Source organism: Nansenia antarctica, assembly GCF_963989245.1.
Source record: "Nansenia antarctica genome assembly, chromosome: 4".
In the NCBI taxonomy this organism is placed as follows: domain Eukaryota; kingdom Metazoa; phylum Chordata; class Actinopteri; order Argentiniformes; family Microstomatidae; genus Nansenia; species Nansenia antarctica.
Genome location: NC_137689.1, coordinates 70,848,304 through 70,856,751, shown reverse-complemented (window position 1 = coordinate 70,856,751; position 8,448 = coordinate 70,848,304).

Here is an 8,448-nt window from a genome sequence, read left to right as displayed (position 1 = left end):
TAACGTATATTTTTGTTTTTAGATGTTTTATCTAGTTGTATAGCACTTTGTAACATTGTTTAAAAAAGGTGCTATAAATTATTATTAATATTATTTGGATTGCTGGAGTTCAGTCTACTGCTTCTGTAACACCTTCCATTGATAGGTACTGCCCTCTAGTGGACTATTCAGGAATTGTTGGCCAGTGATAATAGAGCAACGGTTCCACCTAGTGGCCAAGAATGAAACCTAAACTGCAGTGACGTTTTTCTCTAAAGTGATAATCTGTCACTGCATTTACACAGCTTTAAATAGTTTACGGAACGTTTCCCTCAAAACACTAGCTATGCATATACTAGGCTAGCTATGCATATACTAGGCTTTAAAAAAAAAAAAAAAAACATTCCATTCCATATGATTTGTTTTAGCTCCAATTACTCATGTATATTGTGTATTTTCTTGGTTGGGACCCACTCACCTCGGAGAGGAAGAGTCTCGTTGCTCATGTCAACAACCAGCAACATCAGAACAGACGGATGGCACCTCAGACAGGACAGGGTAGAACCTGACACTTCCTGTGTCAGAAATAGACCACCCAGAGAGAGCGAGGTGCATGTGTGTGTGCGCACTGCATGTGCATGTGTGTGTGTGTGTGTGTGTGTGTGTGTGTGTGTGTGTGTGTGTGTGTGTGTGTGTGTGTGTGTGTCTGTGCATGTGTGTGTTTGCATGAGGAACAGATGAGTTTTCCACAGCTAGGTTCAGGAAGAGGAGGTGTTTACACAGACAGTCGTGTGTTTGTCCTCCAGGTGTGTGTGTGTGTGTGTGTGTGTGTGTGTGTGTGTGTGTGTGTGTGTGTGTGTGTGTGCGTGTGCATGTGCCCACATGTGTGTGTGTGCATGTGTGTGTGTGCCCGCACGTGCACGTGTGCGGTATCCACGTTATGCTCTGCTAACAATCTGGACGCCATGTAGCCAGGAGAGGTCTCAGCTGACAACCCAACAATGGAAGTGTGTGTTTAGCGAGGTATGCTAATGTACCATTAGAGGAGGCCCCGAAGACACTGACTGGCTGGCTAACCTCAAGCCTTACTACTCTGACTTCAGCACTGCGCCTCCAACAAATAGCCAGGTTCTGCTATTCGGCTGGGGCGACTGTGGCTCAGGAGGTAGAGCCGGCGTCTAATGATCGCTAATGATCGGCGGTTCAGCGGTCCGATCCCCGGCTGGCCACGTATCGAGGTGTCCTCGGGCAAGACACTGAACCCTGAATCTCTCCCGATGAACTTGCCGCCGTCGGTGTGCGAACGGCTGAACGAGAGACCATTGTAAAGCCCTTTTGGAATAAGGCGCCTATATAAGTGCGGTCCATTTACCAGGTTCTGCCTGACCTACAGTGAAAGGGTGAACTCTGAACTTCCCCGTCAACGACCTTTAGGAAAGTCAGACCGAGAGCGTAGCCTACAGTGTGTCGTTGTTCCGTCACACAACACACACGTGTGCTCAGACCTAAACACAAGCAGGTGACATCACCGTCGACGTGTGTCACTCATCACCGTCGTCATGGCTCATGGCGTGTTTTACGGAGCGGCCCGCAGCGTCTGCATTCCAACGGAGTGACTGTCTGAGGCCGAGCTAGAGGAGAGAGAGAGAGAGAGAGAGAGAGAGAGAGAGAGAGAGAGAGAGAGAGAGGGAGAGAGAGAGAGAGAGAGAGGGAGAGAGAGAGGGAGAGAGAGAGAGAGAGAAAGAGAGAGAGAGAGAGAGAGAGAGAAAGAGAGGGAGAGAGAGAGTTAGAGAGAGAGTGAGAGAGAGAGGGAACATCACTTACTCATCACTGTGCAGGGAGGAGAGGACGGGCTGCTAGGGTTCCTCCCCCTTCTTCCTCCTGTTCGTTAGCATTAGCACGTCTGTATGTGACCGGACTGCACCGCCCGTTGGAAAGCAGTTACTTATTTCTCTCTGGGCTTATGTCCACCCGAGTTCCCACACCCCAAGCCTTCACGCTATGCCCCCCCCCCCCTACCCTCCTCCTCCTCCAACACCCCCCCCCCCCTGCTCAAAGCCAATGGAAGTCATTTCAGACAGAATTAAACACAGGAAGGCTAATACTTCCACACAGCAAATTGGATTTCTACAGTTGGCTGCCTCGGCTGTATTACACCAGTCCCGGCCAGAGTCTCTCCCCTCCGCCGCCACCAGGACCCGGAGACACGTGGACACGGGGACACGTGCGACTGGGCCGTGGCATTGGGTTTACAGGCTGCTAGCTACCTAGCGATCCTCTCGGATGAATTGATTATTGGTTCATTCATGTATACGGCGTAAATTGGCCTCACACGTCATCGACCAGCGATGGCTCCTCACTCAGGAGATTACACATCACTTCACAGGAATGATATTTTCCCCGGCGGCTTCTTTAATGGTGGAAATCAAAGGCCCGGCTCGACCTCATTTGGTGTGTGATGACTGACGCTGAGGCGCGACAAGAAGAAGGAAGGGACCGTAGAAGTGTGTCTGCTAATGTGTGTGTGTGTGTTTGATTTATATGCATGTATTGTTTACAGACTTAAACAGACATATACCGACATTAAACAGACACATACCGACATACAGTCATCTACCACAAGCATAGCTGCTCTCTCTCTCTCTCTCTCTCTCTCTCTCTCTCTCAGAGAGAGAGAGAGAGAGAGAGAGAGAGAGAGAGAGAGAGAGAGAGAGAGAGAGAGAGAGCGGCTATGCTTGTGGTAGATGACTGTATGGCGGTATGTGTCTGTTTAAGTGTGTAAACAATCCTCTGTGAAACTATGTCTGACCACACCTCCTCCCTGCCATTGTCATTCAGTCCTAGAATTAAAATAAATTCACGCATAATCAAACAAATTAGCCCTTATGCTAATTCCTTATGACTCAATTATGTTGAATGCCTGGTTGGACTGACATACACATAATTACAGTCATAATGTTGGCTGAGATATTACCAGCAAAGTACTCTGAAATGGCTATCAAAGCCAGGGTTTCTCTTTAATGAAGACTGGCTGGATTAAATAAATAAATAAAACTTTGATGTGTTAGCTGTGATGAGCCATGCCCCCAGAGTGACACTGTGACATCACAAAGGTCAGTATATTACTGACGACGAAGGAGCTAGCTCAAATAGCTCAAACTGAAAACAGATTTTATGGCTACAGAAAGGAAGAAAATTGTTTTTTCCATGGGAAACTGTGTTAGATGACTCATCATATAGAGAATATAACTATGCACTGACATATGTCCAGCGCCAGAAATAGCAATTACAATATTTGTTCACGGACTCATGATAGCTCATGCTATCAAAGATCAAATCAGTTTGAATATTCAAAATGTTTTACCACAAACAATAACACTCTGCACTGCATAAGTAAAGGGTTATTGAAGCATGCTTTCTTTTTTGGCTCTATACTCCAAAAGTTTGGATTCTAAATGCAGGTTAAAGTATGAGATTGGGGTTAAAGTAGAGATTCCCAGGTATTGGTGTACATATGTGACACGTTCTAATGCTTTGGTCCTCATGTCGGGATCCGATGTAATGATCTGACTTTTCTTTGATGTGAATACATGTATGCGTTGTTGAAAATCAATGACACATCGCTAGTCAACTAACACAGCTTGCACAGCGACTAGCGAGTTTGTATTGAGATTCTCAACAACGTTGAAACGTAGTTTCGTGTTTCAAAAGAAAAGTCCGGAGTAAGTTCAGGGCACCAAACATAAGTGGACAGATTCGTAGAATGTCCGAATTAAGCTCTCATGTTTAGTATTTGGTCGACAATGCTTTGTGTTCAATATCTGCCTGAAGTCTGCGATCCATCGACCCCACCTGACGCTGGGCGTATTATAGATCGGGTGATGCTCTGCCAGGCCTGTACTGCAGACGTCTTCGGTTGCTGTTTGTTTTGATGTATTTTCTGGCCAGCAATGAACTTTCCCTCTTTTGGCCCTGAAAAACATGTTGCTATGGCAACGGTATAGGAGAAGTAATGGCTTGGTTTCAAATCCAAACTTTTGGAGTATAGAGGCCCTTACTTACGCAGTCGCACTGTGTATCTTGTTGTGCCCTCAGAAACTGAAGAGCCCTAGTACCAGTCAAAAGTTTGGACACACTTTCCCATTCAAACCTCTGACTGGTACATCAAGTATTGTTCTGCTGATATTGTGTGGTGTTCTGGGCAATATTCTGAGAGACCAGTGATCAATGTGTTCCAAACAAATTAGACAAAAGTCATTGCATATTTTATGCCGACAGATAAATTATACAGCAATGTTCTGTTATCATGATACTGAAACACACCCCATCATTTTCATTGTGGAATGTTGCTCAGCACTGCTATTATCACAGCTGCAGGGGAACATACACACACACACACACACACACACACACACACACACACACATTAGTTTAACTCTTTCATCAGGTTCTCAAACAAGGTATACTCCTCTCCCATGATGTACGAGCTACAGTGTCTTGCTCCCACTCCCACTCTCTCTTTCTCTCTCTCCCTCTCTCTCTCTCTTTCTCTTCTTCTTCTCTCTCCCCCTCTCTCCCCCTCTTGATCTGTTTCTCTTCTCCCTCTCTCCCTCCCTCTCTCTCTCTCTCTCGATCTGTTTCTCCTCTCACTCTCTCTCTCCCTCTCTCTCTCTCTCTCTCGATCTGTTTCTCCTCTCACTCTCTCTCTCCCTCTCTCTCTCTCTCTCGATCTGTTTCTCCTCTCACTCTCTCTCTGTCTCTCTCTCCCTCTCTTGATCTGTCTCTCTCTTCTCTCTCTCTGTCTTCTCTCTCTGTCTCTCTCTCTCTCTCTCTCTCTCTCTCTCTCTCACACACAGAGATCTGTCTGTCAGAGATCATAACGTGGGTATGTGTGTGTGTGTGTGTGTGTGTGTGTGTGTGTGTGTGTGTCTGTGTGCGTGTGTGTGTGTGTGTGTGCGCGTGCGCACCCGCCGCGCCACAACGTGTTGTCGACGAAAAAAATCAAGTAGCCCAGGTAATAAATCCTGCAGAAGTGCACAGACGTGGTAGTACAGCTAACTGGGGAGGCGCAGTGTGGAGTGCTTGTTAATGCCTCTCTGTCTCTCTAACGACGGCTCTTCCTGCCGACCGCAGCATATGAATCACCCCTCTCTTCCTGTGGCTGCTCCTCTCCTGATAACTCTGTCCAATTAGATCACAGAGAGGGACACGCACTCACCGCCCAAGCAGCTCTTTTCTAAAGGTGACAAATATGACAATTACCCAGAGTGCCGAGGACCGCTGCTCGCCGCTTATTAGAGAATCAATCACGGCCAGGAAACGCCAGGGAAAATGGCAAAAGCCAAGGCGCGTCGCTAGCACGCCGTCCTCTGGACTTCTCAACGAGGCCTGGATCCATTTTACATGATGATGTCATCCAGTCGTGCTACTACTGCTCATCTCTGTGTCAAACAGGAGTTCTGTACAATGTGTACGTTTATGTACCGGTGTGATTCATTGTGTGATTCTCCTACAAGGTCGGTCTCAATCGTGAAGTCTACCTGTGTTCAGGCCAGACACTTCCAAGGAGATGGCAGCTGGCCTAGGTGCTTTGCCTAGTTTACCATTTGTACATTTACATTTCTGGCGCCTTTATCCAAAGCGACTTACAACAAACACATTTGTCTAAGTAAGTGAATCGTTTATGCACCAGTCATTGCAGGAAAAAGTAATCTACGCTCAGGCCTGGAGCCATTGGCAGTCGTTCAGTGCTAGAAGAAATAATGTTTTCTTTTGGGAGTTTTTGACACCGGGGAAACAGTACAAGGGGGGGTAGTAGAGGGACAAGAGGGACAGTTCAGGTGTAGCCTGAAGAGATGGGTCTTCAGTCTACAGGGACAGATAGGGAGAGACTCTGCAGCCCTGACAGCAGTGGGAAGTTTACCTTTCGGTCGTCCCACCCACCTCTCCAGCTCCCACCTGAGGGTTCACTCAGTGTTGTTTTTTTTACCAACCTACATTTAAGTTTATGGGCTCCCCGCCGCCTTATGATATTGTATTTTATTGTTTAACTTCAGGTGGGAAGTTATATTAGAATGGAGCCATCCAACTACCTCAAACATAATGTGTTCGCATCAAACCTATTGTGTTAGCATCAAACCTATTGTGTTAGCATCAAACCTATTGTGTTAGCATCAAACCTATTGTGTTAGTATCAAACCTATTGTGTTAGCATCAAACCTATTGTGTTACTATCAAACCTATTGTGTTACTATCAAACCTATTGTGTTACTATCAAACCTATTGTGTTAGTATCAAACCTATTGTGTTACCTTTTTCATTAAACTAATTAATTGATGTCTGTGTCCTGACTGAACTAATAGATCAGATGCATTCAGTAACCAGTGGCTGGTCACTGGCTTCATGCTAGTCTCACATACACACACACACACACACACACACACACACACACACACACACTAGTTCAACTCTTTCATCAGGTTCTCAAACAAGGTATACTCCTCTCCCATGATGTACAGAGCGACAGTGTCTCTCTCTCTCTCTCTCTCTCTCTCTCTCTCTCTCTCTCTCTCTCTCTCTCTCTCTCTCTCTCTCTCTCTCTCTCTCTCTCTCTCTCTCTCTCTCTCTCTCTCTCTCTCTCTCTCTCTCTCTCTCTCTCTCTCTCTCTCTCTCTCTCTCTCTCTCTCTCTCTCTCTCTCTCTCTCTCTCTCTCTCTCTCTCTCTCTCTCTCTCTCTCTCTCTCTCTCTCTCTCTCTCTCTCTCTCTCTCTCTCTCTCTCTCTCTCTCTCTCTCTCTCTCTCTCTCTCTCTCTCTCTCTCTCTCATTATCCAACATACTCCCACAGGCTGGTGAAGGTAGAATCGGAGGACGGGCTCATTATGTAATCCATTGAATGGAATGAGGAATGGTATTGTGTGTGATTGATACCGGTCCTCATTCCATTCCATGCATTACAATGAGCCTGTCCTCTGGTTTCATATCTGTTTGGTTCCAACTTTAATCCTCTCTCTCTCTCTCTCTCTCTCTCTCTCTCTCTCTCTCTCTCCTCTCTCTCTCTCTCTCTCTCTCTCTCTTTCACTCTCTCTCACACTGTCTCTCTCTCTCTCTCTCTCTCTCTCTCTCTTTCACTCTCTCTCTCACACTGTCTCTCTCTCTCTCTCTCTCTCTCTCTCTCACACTGTCTCTCTCTCCATGAAGAAATGTGATCTGCATGCCTCTTATCAGGGTGCAGCCATACAGTAGTGTTATCCTCCCAGTAGAACATGTGTGGGGTATGACTGTGTTCCATAGAAAACAAACCTCAAGCCCTGGTATGTGTTGTGTGTGTGAGTGAGTTCATGCGGGATAGGTAGAAGATAGAAAGTGAGAAAGAAAGAAAGAAAGAAAGAAAGAGAGAGAGAAAGAGAGAGCTTTCAGCCAAAAGATATATGGGGGGTGTTCAGTTACATTAACTGTTTAACTGGGTGTGTTTCACAACAGCAGCAGTAAGATGATCAGAGTGTCTGAGTGTGAGACATGTTCTCACCACCAGACTACAGAAAACATAATCCCCAAAACAGAGCCAATCTGAAATGCTGCATTTTAGATCCATATGGACCACACAGAAGACACACACATGCACACACACACACACACACACACACAAAAACACACGCACGCGCACACACACACACACACACACACACACACACACACACACACACACACACACACACACACACATTTCAGATTCCAACTTTCTCCGTAGCCAGTAAGATCAGCAAGTTTCTCAACGAGCCGTGAGGCAGGATAATACGCACGCCATGTGGTCTCTGTATCTGTGCTAAACCCCCTCCAGTGCTAAAACCCCCTCCAGTGTGTGACTCTCCTCCAGTGTGGACTTTGACTCTCCTTGTCAGTCTGTTAAACAAGAATTTAGAGAGTTTTGGACAAACACGTTGGCTGGACCGCTGGCAGGACACGGAGCGGACCCGTCCTTGCCAAGCCCGATCCGCCAGGCTTAGACATGATTGGTTCTGCATTGCAGGCTGGACAGTTTGCCAGTTGCCATCTATTCATCAATGTTATGTTTGATTTTTTATTAAAGGATATTTTTGGAGTGGGCCAGTCAAACTCTTATATTTCTTCATTTTATTGGATAGAGACAGTGGAAAGAGACAGGAAAGTAAGGAACAGGGGGAAGGGCCGGAATAGAATGATTATGTGTGCATTGTAGTCCATGTAATGGTGCTGGACCACTGGACCACCCCAGAATGTTATGTGTCTGTCTAACTACGTCTTACCCAAATGTGAAGCTTTCATTGTTTTATTTAATTCAGACAATGGCTGAATGAAGCTTGCCACTTTTTTTCAGACCAGTACGAAAAATGTGAACATTGTAACGACAGCAATACATTTACAACAGTGTAGACATTAATTACCTGTTGTACTCAGTGTACCGTACAATACTGTTTTCCTCGGACATTAAAC